This window comes from Peromyscus leucopus, chromosome 23 (assembly GCF_004664715.2).
Source record: "Peromyscus leucopus breed LL Stock chromosome 23, UCI_PerLeu_2.1, whole genome shotgun sequence".
In the NCBI taxonomy this organism is placed as follows: Eukaryota; Metazoa; Chordata; class Mammalia; order Rodentia; family Cricetidae; genus Peromyscus; species Peromyscus leucopus.
The window spans coordinates 9,091,749-9,105,559 of record NC_051082.1 but is presented as its reverse complement, the minus strand read 5'-3'; positions in this window follow the sequence as shown (position 1 = coordinate 9,105,559).

Here is a 13,811-nt window from a genome sequence, read left to right as displayed (position 1 = left end):
CCAACAACAGATGGGCTTGGGATGTGGCGCAGTGGATAGAGCGCTTTCCTAGCATGCACCAGTCCCCAGGTTCTACCCTCTGCAGTGAATAAACTGCTGTAATGGTGCTGACCTCTAACCTTAGCACTTGGGAGGTGGAGGCAGGAGGATCAGGAGTTCAAGGTCATCCTTGGCTACATGGTGAGTTTGAGGCCAGCCTACGCTACACAAGACCCTGTTTGAAGAACAAAATAGGACATTTAAAACCTGCATCTGAGCCGGGCGGTGGTGGCGCACGCCTTTAATCCCAGCACTCGGGAGGCAGAGGCAGGCGGATCTCTGTGAGTTCGAGGCCAGCCTGGGCTACCAAGTGAGTCCCAGGAAAGGCGCAAAGCTACACAGAGAAACTCTGTCTCGAAAAAAAAAAAAAAAAACAACCTGCATCTGTATTGCATATGTATAGACTTTCATTATAACCCCCAGAGCATACAGTAAATACCTATCCAGCATTTGGTCTGTATTGTGTATTATAGGTTGCCTACAGGTGACCTGGGTCCATGGAGGTTGTGTGCAGGTTATGTGCAAATGCAATGTCACTTTGTAGAAGGGACCTGAGCCTGGTAGGACCAGGGCTGTTTGGCCACCGCAATCTGACAGCCACTAGAGTAAAGAGTTTTACAAGGGACAGTGTATTTGCAAAGTGGTTGAGCATCCGGATATGGGGGCCTCGAGCCTCTCCAAGAACCAGACGTTGCTATTTAGGACATAACGAAGTAGGGATGAGGACCGGAGAGATGGCCCAGTGGTTAAGAGTCTGCAGCTCCATCACAGACCCAAGTTCGGTTCCCAGAACTCATATCAGAGTGCTCACAACTGCCTGTCACCCCAGCTCCAGGGGATCCGATGCCCTCTCTTCTGGTTTTCAGGGGCACCTGCACATATATATACACAGACATAGATAGACAGAAGTTAAAAAAAATGTTTTTAAAAAAGGAAAGAGGTTGAAGGGCTAGGGCCGTGACTGGACATGAGACTCTCCTGGGTCTGGGCAGTGGTAATTAATGTTCACGGTTCTCGGTGGGAGAGGTGTCGAAAGGTTGTAGAATTAGTGTGATCCGAGGGTGGTTATTTTGGCCTCGATATCCAAAGGCTCCTTCTTATCATTTACTTGCTTGGGTCAGGGGAAGAGTTGATGACTTCGTTGAAATATCTCGTGCAGGGCAGGCTCTGAGGGTTTGAAAGACAGCTCAGTGGTTAAGAGCGTGCACTGCCCTTAGAGACGATTGAGCCCAGCACCCATGTTAGGAGGCTTACAACTGTTATTTCTAGGTCCGGGAATCTGGGGCGCCCTCCTCTGGCCTCCTTAAGCACCTGCACTCACAGGCTCATACCCGCCCACCCACACCCACCACCTCTCGTACACACACACTTAAAAGCAAAATAAAGCTTAAAAATTTGGGGCAGTATTATACTTGTGTAGGAGGCATGTGATCATGTTTACCCCCAACTCACCCCTTTGCCTCCCCAACTCTTGCTGACCCCTTCTTACCACGTAGTTCTGTCCTTCCCCTACACTGTGCCCTTCCATCCTTTTCCTTTCCTTTTCTCCTCCAAGCCTCACGCAGGCAGTCACAGCCGCTGTGTGTTCACCATGGCAACGGCCATGTCCCATCCAGAAGACAGTGGCCCACGGTACTCATTCCCACCCTCTGATCCCAGCTGGACTTGAGGCCTGCTCTATGGGAGGAAATACATTCCTGACACCACAGCACTGGCCGAAAGCTGCCTATGTTGGGGAGGCCTTAGGTTAGGGAAATCTGCCACCCATGTTTTGTCCAACGGACATGTGGTTAAACCGCCTTCTAAATATTTGTGTTCATATCATAAACGAGCCAGGCTTTTGGCCTCTTTTGGCAGCGTACAACAGACCGTCCAAGAGAGGACTTGTGACTGGCCAAAATGCTGAGCCTAAGTGATTTGTGAGTGCTTGCCTCCAAACAGGAGTCAGCGATTCTGAAAACAGACGGCTTTCCTGTCTTTCAAAACGTCACCTAAACGACCGTGATCTGAGCTGTTGCTGTGAGAAGAGCCAGTCCGGGAGACTAATGACACATAGTTCAGCTGTGTGACCTTCTAACCCAGTGACTTTTCAAGTTAGCTGAAAGCAAGTGACTTCATAGCCCACAGAGCTTGGGGGCACATCCGGGTGTTTCCTCCATTTTATGAGAAACCATAGACTTGGGGTGTCTCAGGGAGCCTCCCCTGCCATCCTCCTCTCCCATACTGAGAGACAACTACATGCGCACATGTGCATACACACACACACACACACACACACACACACACACACACACACATACACACGAGCGCGCTTCTTCTTTTTTTTTTCTGAGTCCAGCTCCTCTCCTGCATGAGACCTTTGCTGGCAATTCTGTTTTCTAGCAGAGCCTGCCTAGAATGCAGGGACACACGTCCCTGATCTCAGACTGGATGAGCCCTTCTGCCTCCCAGGCCCTGCTTTTCACCTGCCCATACATCTAGGAGTCTGTGTAAGGTACATTATGTTGGGACGCTGTCGTGTGCTGTTTGAGCCCGCTGAGGAAGCTGGCTCTGGAAGCAGGGTCCCCTCCTCTACCTCAAGTGTGTCTTTGTCCAGTGTCCTCCAAGGCCCCTTGTCTAGGGACAGGCTCGCCCTCCCTAACTCTATGACAGCAAAACAGGGCAAAAGTAACACAGCGCCCTTGAGGCAGCACCAGGAGCAAAGCATTTCACAGAGGTTATTATCACTTATCTCATGATATAAAAATGCCTGCAATGGAGAGAGGCTGGAAGCTCATCTGTGGAAGGAAGGGAAATTCTGACGGACACTCCGGCTCACAGCCTCAACTTACCCAGTTCATTTCAGCTTGATGGTTTGAGAGCCCGATCTGATGATAATATGTTTCCTCTCCCTCATTCTTTTATTTTGGCTGTTTACCTAGTCAAAACCCAATCACTGCCCGGATACATAATCAATCAATCAATCAATCAATCAGTCAATCAATCAATCAGAGCTGGAAGGATGGCTCAGCAGTTAAGCACACTGGCTGCTCATCCAGAGGACCTGGGTTCAATTCCCAGCACCTACATGGTGACTCACACCTGTCTATGGCCGTAGTCCTATGGGCTCCGATGCCCTCTTCTGGGGTGCAGATTTACATGCAGACAAAATGCCCATATACATAAAATAAATAAATAAATAAATAACCCAAATCATGGCTGCCACAGATCATTCTCTGGACCGGACAGAATGGACCGTGACTGCTGAACTCTCCCGCTGGCCCAGGCAGACCCTGGAGTTTGAAGGTCTGGGATTCATCCTGTTTGGTAGTCTCATCTGAGGAAGGGAATACTTACAGAGGAGTTGGTCAGTGCTTCCCAAGGAGGAGAAAAGGGGGCCTTGGGAGGGACACCCCCCCACAGCGTAGTCTCATTCATTAGCTCCACGCTGCACACAGCCCTTCCTGTGAGGTGGGCATGTGCAGGAAAGGAGGACGGCCACTTAGCGAGGCTCAGATAGTTATCAAGGCCAGGGGTGGTGTCACAACCCTGTGATCCTGGGTGTTGGAAGCTGAGACAAGAGGATTGAGAGTTTGAGGCCAGCCTGGGCTATCTAGTGATAGTCTGTCTCAAAAAAAAAAAAAAAAAAAAATCAAGGGTTGAGGGCGCTGGGGAGACAGCCCGGTATGTAACATGCTTGCAAGGATAAGGACCTGGGTTTGATCCCCAGAACTCACGTTAATAATGAGAGAAAAGGAGAAGAAGCTGGAGAGACGTCTCAGCAGTTAGGAGCACCGATGCTTGCTTTTCCAGAGGACCTGAGTTCGGTCCCCAGCACCCACACCAGGCAGCTAGCTAGGAGCTACTGCCTGTGATTCCAGCTCCGGGAGATCGGACACCTTCCGGTATCTGCAAGCCTGTGGCATGGACATACTTAGGAATAAAAATGAAAACAATTATTATTATTAAAATAATAATAAAAATAAAGAAGGAAAGAAATGTCAAGTATGGCGTTGAGCGCTTGTCATCCTAGCACTCGGGAGGTGGAGACAAGGGAGTCCCTGGGACTCTCAGGCCAGCCAGCCTGAAGGCAGGGTGTTCCACGCTAGTAAGAAAGCATATCTCAAAAAATGAGGTGGATGGTCCCTGGGGAATGTGAACTACGGTTGAGCTCTCACACACACACACACACACACACACACACACACACCACACACGAAACATGACCACCACCAAATCAGAGGCTAGGGATATCATTCAGTGGTATAATCCCCACCCAGCATGTACAAGACGGTGTGTCCCATCAAAAAAAATCAACTGAGGGGCTGGAGGGATGGCTCAGAGGTCAAGAGCACGGGCTTCTCTGGCAAAGGACCCGAGTTTGGTTCCCAGCACCCATGGCAGATGGCGCACAAGCACCTGTAACTCCAGCACTGGGGGATTTGATAGCACACACTCTGTTGCTAAAATCCCTCCTCTGGCGGAGATGTAAACATCATCTATCCCTCCTCCTAAGGTTCCAATGACAAACAGAGGTATAATTCTACCGAATGGGGAGCTGATGGGTTTATGAGGCTTACCTATAGAGTAAAGCAAGGCATTATGGGAAGGAGCATGCGCCGACTTAGAGCAGTCACGCTGGAGGGTGTGTACCCAGCGTGGCTGATGACTTCCCCATGGCCAAGTCGATGAAGCCCCTTCCCTAGGGTCCCTAGACTGTATACTCTAGCCCCCTGCTTAGACCCCCTGCACTTAGGGCAGAGCTGAATACACTTGGTTGGGAGGAGCAGGTACGAGTCCCAGGCCACCTGGCTTCCCCTGAGACCTATGGGAGAAGGTTAAGAATCAACAAGTCCACGTGGGATGATTTTTGGTAGGAGAGCACACACAGCTGAACTCATGATGATGGTGGTTGTTTGACTCCCAGGGTAGTCCTGTACAACACACTCGTACACACATAACTAAAATGAACATCTTTTAAAAAGTTGGCAGATGGGCCGGGCGGTGGTGGCGCACACCTTTAATCCCGGCACTCTGTGAGTTCGAGGCCAGCCTGGTCTCCAAAGAGAGTTCCAGGAAAGGTGCAAAACTACACAGATAACACTGTCTCAGGGGGAAAAAAAAGTTGGCGGAATGTTCTGCTGGGGTATTCGAGGGTCTCTCTGGATTTAGAGAGATACATGGTTGGTCCGGCCAGCCTCACTTTCCCTTTATGGCTTGTCTGACCCTCTTTCCTTCCTTGGGTGTTCCTGGAGTCACCTCATTCCTGGCATCTTCCTCCACCATCCTCTTTAACTGCCCTGTCTGTCTTCTCCATTATTTTTCCCCTCCTCTCTGCCGGCCATTGTCCCCTCATTGGATTCTGACTGAATGGATGAATTCTGAAAGTGACAAGTTGGGCTGTGTTTATTACACATGGGGAGGAACTAGAGTCCTTGGGAGTCAGGGTCGGGCTGTGGCAGTCAGGATCATAGTCCCCAAACATGTCCCCAGGCTGATCTCCAGAAACTGACGGATAGTAATGGTTTTGGAATGGTGAAAGAGACTTCTCGGGTATGCTGAAGTTCGTGGAAGCTTGAGACAGACCTTATGCTGAGTGACCTGGGGCTGGTGTCATTACACAGGCCTTCAGGAGAAGGGGGCAGGAGGGCAAAGGTCAGAGAATAGCCCGGTGTTGAGAAACACCAGCTTGAGGGAAGCTGGGCCATAGGCCAAGGAATCTATGATGCTTCCAGAAGCTAGAGACAGTAAGGAAACACTTCAACAATAACAAACTAACCCAGTCGCCTCCCGCCTCCTCCTTCTCCTTCTTCCTCCCTCTCCATTCCCTTTAAGGTCTTCTATGGAACCCAGGGCCTTATGCATGCTTGACAAGCACTCGGTCACCAGGCTACATCACTAGCCTTTTGTTTTAGCTTTCTGATGCTGCTTTTGAGAATTAGCCCTGACGTAGAGGCTTAAAACAATGTAAAGTAGCCGGGGGTGGGGAATGGGGGGGATGGGGGTGGGGTGGCGGCGGCGCACACCTTTACTCCCAGCACTCGGGAGGCAGAGGCAAGGGGATCTCTGTGAGTTCGAGACCAGCCTGGTCTACGGAGTGAGTTCCTGACCAGCCACGGCCATGTCAAGAGACTTTATCTCAAAAACCAAGGAAACAAACAAAAATCCCGTTCAAACTGATTACCCAGCTCTAGAAGCTGGAAGTCCCTAGTGAGACTTACGGGACTAAAAGAATGGGTACTGATAAACCATGCTCCTTCTGGAGTGTTGGGACTGTAGAGGGACACCTACAGCCTTGGGTGTCGTGAGAATTCTCTCCCTAGGGGCAGAGAACTAAATAACATCTGCCTCTTCCCCCAAGGGCCCGATGACAAACCAAGGTTCTGCTGCAGGGGAGTGTTTGAGGCTGACTTACAGATCAGTGCACCAGTGAGGGGTTGCAGGCAGGAGCCGCAGGGGACCTCAAAGCAGCCACGTGGCCTGTACCTGGCACCCAAGCATGGACAGTGAAGCCTGAGCTCACCGCTGCCTAGGTGGAACCCTGCCCCCACCTCCTCCTCCACCTACACACACCCTAGCCCCGCCCCCGGCCCCCGGGCTGCTTCCAACTACAACTGGTTGGGAGGGGTGGCTGGCGACTCAGGTGAGAGCCCCATGAGTCTCCCCATCCCCCCCTTGGGTCAGGGAATGCCAGTAGTTAACCAGCCCAGCTGTGACGATCACCTGAACGCCTGGAGATGGCAGCCGTTTGGCTTGGAAGTTAGTCCCGCACCACACTGGGCCCACCCTTCCTAAGGCTGCGACCCTTCAATGCAGTTCCTCATGTCGTGGGGACCCCCGGCCATAAGATTATTTTCATTGCCGCTTCATAACTGTAATTTTGCTACTGTTATGGATCGTAACGTAAATATCTGGCATGCAGGATATCTGATATCTGACGTCTGTGAAGGGGTCGTTTGACACTCTCACGCCCCCACCCCACAAAGGGAGAGAACCACCCTGGAGGGTCTTCAGATCTTGCAGACAGCAAATTAAGGAAGAGCTGAGACAGTGACCCTCAGGTCACAGGCTAAATACTATAGTTCAACCAATTATAAATATGCTCCTTGATGTGTGTGTGTGTGTGTGTGTGTGTGTGTGTGTGTGTCTGCACACCTGTGTATGTGGTTGCATGTACCTGTGTGTTCCGAGGCCAGGGAGTTATTATTCCTTTGAGGCAGTCTCTCTCCTGAACCCAGAGCTCATGTTTTTCAGATAGGTTGGGGGCAGCAAGCCCCCACCCTCCAGCCTGCCTCTACAGCACTGGCTTTACGGGGGGAGAATGAAAATACACCCGGCTTGTTTCCTGAGGGCTGGGATGCGAGTTCAGGCCCTGAAGGTTGTGCAGCCAATGCTCTTAACCCTGGAGCCAGCTTCACAGCCCTGGTCCTTGGTTTTACCCTTTTGTTGACTTTGCAAAGGGTAAAGTGAGGGGGGGAAATGGACGTTTCTTCTTTTCTTCTTTGTTTTTTCAAGACAGGATTTCTCTGTGTAGCCCTGGCTGTCCTGGAACTCGCTCTGTAGACCAGGCTGGCCTTGAACTCAGAGATCCTGCCTGCCTCTGCCTCCCAAGTGCTGGGATTGAAGGCGAGTGTCACCACTACCGCCTGGTTTATCTTCTTTTTTTGAGACAGGGCCTCCTGTATCTCAGGCTGGCTTCAGACTTCCAGTGTAGCAGAGGATGACACTGAAAATCTGATTCTCCTGCCTCCAACACCCAAGTCGCTGGGATTATGGGCGTGTGCCCATACCTGGAAGCCTGTGCCTGTATTTGGAAAATGTGTGTGTGTGTGAATGTGTGAGTGTGTGAGTGTGTGTGCGACATGAGACATGTGTGGTGGGCAGAGGACAACTCTGTGAAGTGAGCTCACTCCTTCCCGGGGGGGGGGGGGGGTGTTCCAGGGGTCAAACTCAGGTCACGCGTCTTGGTGGCAAGCACCATCATCCAGCGGGTCATCTGACCACCCCAGGGAAGTCCATACTCTAGATTGATCTCCAAAGACTTAACAATATTCTTATTCCCCTCCCTCCACCCACGCAAACCATATGCCTTTACCACCTTTTTCTTCTTTGATTTGTTCCTGTGAAGGTTCTGTTTTGGTGTAAACTTAAAAAAAAAAAAAAAAAAAAAACCACTCACCTGGTTGCTAGGCAACCCCAGCTATACAGTTGGGAGGCCCATACGGTGAAGTTGTCCCCAGCTAACTCTCAGGTGGGACCTGTCACAACGCCAGCCTGAGTAGACGTCAGGTGGGAAGCTGGGTAAACACACAGATGTGGAGGCCAGCTCCAGAGACAACGCTCCTGGGCGTGTCCGGGAGCTTTCAGAAACGGACTCTTTACAGGGCCTGAGAGGCCAGAGAAGACCAGGGTTGGGTGTCATGGAGCTTCAGACTGCGCACACCCAGAAGAGAAATAAACTGAGGAAATTGGAAGAGGCAGAATTCAGGCCTGTTTATTTTCCTATCAAATCCATCCCACCCCACCTCACCCCATCCCACCTCACCTTACCCTATCCCAGCCCATTCCATCCCATGTATTGCACATGCAAACTCATTTAACCTTATCACAATCCAACAAATTACAACCACCAGCCTATTTTTATGGCAGAGAAGTGAAGGCACAGAGAAGTTGAGTAACTTGTCCAAAGTCACACAGCTAGGAAGTGGAGGAGCTGGGATTCGAACCAAGATTGGGTATCTCAGCAAATACCCAACATGGTGGATCAGAATGTGGGTTCTTAGGATGGATAGCCCTACCCTTGTCATTTATTAGCTGTTGACATTCTACAAGCTGCCTGGTCCCCCTGTGCCTCAGTTACCCAAGTTTTGAATTAGAGAGGGTCACGGGCTGCATACTGACACACGTCTATCAATTTATCCCGAGTTCCTCAGGATGTGTCCTGTCCTTACGTGCTGTGTGACTGACTGTAGGTGACCTGCCAAAGCACCCCGTGAAGCCTGGCTTTTCATCACCACGAGCCATTGCGTTAACTGGCTAATCAATTTTGTAGTCCCGCGAGGAGCAGGGCATGAGTGGCCTTGCCTGGTTCCCGCTCCATCTCTGCCTTTCATCTTACACTGGACCTTGGATGTGAGGCTCAGGGTCGGGGCTCAAGAGTGAGGAATAGAGAGATGGAGAGGGAGGGGTTGGGGTTGGGGTCCACATGCCCATCCTGTGTGAAGAAGGTGCACGTGAAGCTCAGAGGACAACTTTCGGGAGTCAGCTCCCTCCTTTCCCCCCCACCCAGGGACTGATCATCAGATTTAGCAGCAAGTCCTTTTTTTTTTTTTGGTTTTTCGAGACAGGGTTTCTCTGTGTAGCTTTGCGCCTTTCCTAGATCTCACTCTGTAGCCCAGGCTGGCCTCGAACTCACAGAGATCCGCCTGGCTCTGCCTCCCGAGTGCTGGGATTAAAGGCGTGCGTCACCACCACCCGGCAAGCAGCAAGTATGTCATTTTGTACTGCAGAGCACAGGAGATTGGTGTGACTGTCCTCCTGGCTGTGTCCTGAAGGGCATGTGAAGACACATCCCCCTGCCCTGCCTCACCCATGTGTTGTGGGACAGTCTTTCTGTATGCTGTGAATATGTGTTGCCCCCAATTGGTTAATAAATAAAGCTGCTTTGGCCAATGGTGAGGCAGGAGAAGAGCCAGGCGGGGAACCTGAGCAGAGAGACAGGGAGAAGAAGGGCGGAGTCAGGAGAGATGCCATCCAGCTGCCCAAGGAGCAAGATGCCAGCAGACCGGTAAAGCCACGGCCATGTGGCAGTACATAGACTAATAGAAATGGGTTAATTTAAGATAAAAGAGCTAGTTAGCAATAAGCTTGAGCCATAGACCAAACAGTTTGTAATTAATATTAAGCCTCTGAGTGGTTATATAAAAAATGACTGATGCCCAGGTGGGACTGGGCAGGACCAAGAAACTTTTGTCTACACCCATGCAGCCCTTTATAGTAACCAATCCATCCTGGTATCTAAGACAAGCATCTCATCAGCTCTGGCGGGGGCTTTACATTAAAAAATATTTTATGCATATGAGTGTAGCTAGAGTTTTCCTGCCTGGCCCACAGTCAGGACAAATCTTTGTCACCTGCCAGTCCCACAGCCGCTCAGACCCAACCAAGTAAACACAGAGACTTATATTGCTTACAAACTGTATGGCCGTGGCAGGCTTCTTGTTAACTGTTCTTATATCTTAAATTAGTCCATTTCTATAAATCTATACCTTGCCACGTGGCTTGTGGCTTACCGGTACTTTACATCTTACTTGTCCTGGCGGCTGCTGCAGGCAGTCTCCTGCCTTCCTGTTCTTTTATTTCTCCTCTCTGTTTGTCCCGCCTATACTTCCTGCCTAGCCACAGCCAATCAGGTTTTATTTATTGACCAATCAGAGCAACACATTTGCCATATAGACCATCCCCCAGCCTAGCCAAGTGCAGACCATCTCAGACACCTGCACTCAGGCCCGTGGTTCTAATCATCCTCTATTCGGACCTGCTGGGTAAAGCCATGAGGAACCCGAGAACGGGCTCCCACAGGACATACACAACATCCCACAGCATATGAATGTTTTGCCTGCATGTGTGTCTGTCTGTGCACCACACGTACACCTGGCGCCTGTGGAGACCAGATGAGGTCCTTAAATCCCCTAGAACTGGAGTTACAGATGGCTGTGAGCCACCATGTGTATGCTGGGAACCGAACCTGGGACCTCTGCAAGGGCAGCCGATGCTCTTAACCACTGAACCATCTCTCCAGCCTCCTTGTAAGGGCTTTGGAGATCTCCTTTATTTTTCGAGCTGGGCCTGAAACCAGCTAGGTTTGAGCTCTGGGGTCTTCAGGGATGATATATGTGGGGAAGGACTGAGCAATGGAGTTGCCTCTCTGGGGCCCCTCCAATGGATGTGGCTGTGATGGGGAGGAGGGGTGTCGTGGAGGAGGGCGCCTGAATGGGGAATGGAGACCTCGTGCCTCCCTCAGTCCAGGAGTGTCAGTGGTCAATTGGTTCAAGAATGAAATGGCCCAAGAGGGTATCGATGGATAAAATCTAGTCTTCTGGTCACAAATCAAGACACCCAAGAGGCTTCTTTTTCCCAACAGTACTCCCTTGTCAGCTTCCTAGTGTCTCAATACATGCTTTCTGGATACCCAACCCGTGACTGTGGTAAGGGGATGTGTGTGTGTGACATTCCAACCCAATTTGACAAAAGACACCAGCCGCTAGAGTCGGTCCACTTTTTTTTTTTTAATAGTTTAACCATAATGCAAACAAGCATAAGTAGACTCTGTGTTGAATCCCATAAAATGAGAAGGTGAAGATTATATAGAAGAGAAGCATGCGAGACCACAGCCTGGACAACCTCGCGGAGGGCGTGGGGGGCAGGTGGCGGTGCTGGAGCACACGGGACACTTGGCAGAGATTAGCAGCATCGGGATGTCAGAGGTGGGTGGGGGCCGCCGAGTTTCTGACAGCTTGTGTGTGGTGAGATGGAACCCAGGCTCTGCCCATGCCTCCCCGGCCCCCGCCCCCCCCCCACTCCCTATAACCCCACAGTGAACATTCCGGGTGTCACCTGATCCCATGTGGGACTTCGGGCAAGCCACTGCTGAACCTGGAGTGAGTCACACAGTCACACAGACAACAGAGCAACAAAAGTGTGGGAACAGAGCTCGGGGCACAGAGGTGGGGATGGGGACAGGGGATAGCCTCAGACCCTACTTGAGGGATGGCTCCTCAGGGCCATCTGTCTGTCTTTCAAACGCTTCTTGGCCACCCTCTGGCTTGGGAGTTGGAGACTTGGCTATATCATCGTCCACAAAGCTTTTGGGTCTCGGTGTGAAGCAGGTTAGAGGAGAAGCAGCCATTGATCAGAGGCAGGCTGCTGGCTCCCTCCAGATCTGTAACCAGAAGGCCTGCAGTAGCAGGTAGACAGTTCCACGCCCCCCACCCCCGAGATCCAAAAGCCATGGGTTCTTGGTCCAGTGGCTGGAGGTTCTGCCCTCTCAGGGGCACTCAGGACTTTCTGGTGACCTTCGTGGCTGTCACAGATGGCGGGAGGCTGCTAGAGGCATTTAGTAGGAAAAGTCCCAGATGGTATTCAGCGTCCTACAGTACCCAAGACAGCCCATGCTAGGAAGACTCATTTAACTCCAAACAAGGCGGCCAAGGTTAGTGGGCTCCTGGCTACAATCTCCTAGAGGTCATGATCACACCTGGCCACTTCCATGTCCTGACTGGTCTGGGAGATGGAGGTTATCAGTGGGTAAAGTCACCGTTGCTCTGCCTTCCAGGGACACTTCCTTAGGAACTGACTGCCTCGGGTCAGAGATGCCTGATTCTCCAGAGCCACTGAGATACATCCAGATCCAAACAAACATAAACCTAGGTGGTGCATGCTCACCCCACTATCTCCCTTGACTCTGATTGGTCGACTGTATTTTGCTAAAATACCTTGACAAGAAGTATTTCTGATTTTGGATTTTTTTTTAAAAAAAATTATGTTTGCATATTCATAATGGGATATTCGGTAGCTGGGACCCACCTCTAAACATGAAATTCATTTGTTTCATAGATACACCTTACCTATGTAGCCTGAGGCAATTTGTTTATAGTGCTGGGATGAAACCAAGGACTCTGGGCATGCTAGGCAGACTCTACCTTTGAGTTCACACCCAGTGTCCCCATTCTTTTTAAATCATTTTGTGGCTAAATTAAAGCATTCACTTGGCTGTACCAAAGCATTTTAGGTTTTGGAGCATTTTGGTTTTGGGGATTAAGATGTCCAACCTGGATCCTCATGTTCAAGACATGGTCAATGTGTCCTCTTGGGTGCCTTTCCCTCTAGGTGGGATCTGGCAGTGAATAAGAAAAGAGAAAAAACCAGGGCAGCCTGAACCTCTCAAGGTTGGGTCCTGAGGAAGCAGAGCCCGAGGTGGAAAGAAAATAAGATTAAACCTTGGCTGAACTCAACCTAGAAGCCCAGAACTTTCTTAGGGCACAATAAAAGGCTGTGTGTGGTGGTGTGTGGTGTGTGGTGTGTGGTGTGTAGTGTGTGTGTGTGTGTGTGTGTGTGTGTGTGTGTGATGCTGTAGGGATGGCGGCTCAGATATCAGGGTCTGTAACCATTCCATTTTGTCCTGAACTCTTGTATCCCAAAGCAGGTCTTTGCCAGGGAAATCCACCCCCTTGGTCCTGTGTCTTCTGGCTGATTCACTTTCTTCCTTTGTCCTGAGGCCTAACTCATCTTTCTTGTCCATGGGGGCAGGGCAGGATCTCTCTATTCTCTCTATGACAGACAGGTGGCAAATATTGTTGACTTAGCTTAAGAATCTGCGACTTCGCCTGCCAATCCCCTTACTCAAGCGAGTGATGGCGATAATCAGCCATCAGCCATAAAGGGGAAATGGAAGCTCATTAGAGCTTGAGATGGCACTGTCGTGGAGCATTATCTCATTAAAGTCACCTTGCTCAGGTAGAGTGTGGATTCTAAGAAATGCCAAGGAACCAGGTCTTCTGCATAAACAAGGCAAAAGGAGTCTGTGGGTCAGGTCGGCTTGAGAAACTTCATAGGGGGAAATCTAAGCATCTCCCCCCTCAAAGTCACCTGCTTTCTTCCCTAAGGACATGCAAGGAAACCCTCTCCCCTTCCACAAGCTGAACTTGTTGGGAACAGAAGTCACAGGGATGCCAGGGAATGTAAGTCTCCAGCCCTCCTGTTTTGAGGGGTCATCTTCTTCCTCCTGGTCAAAC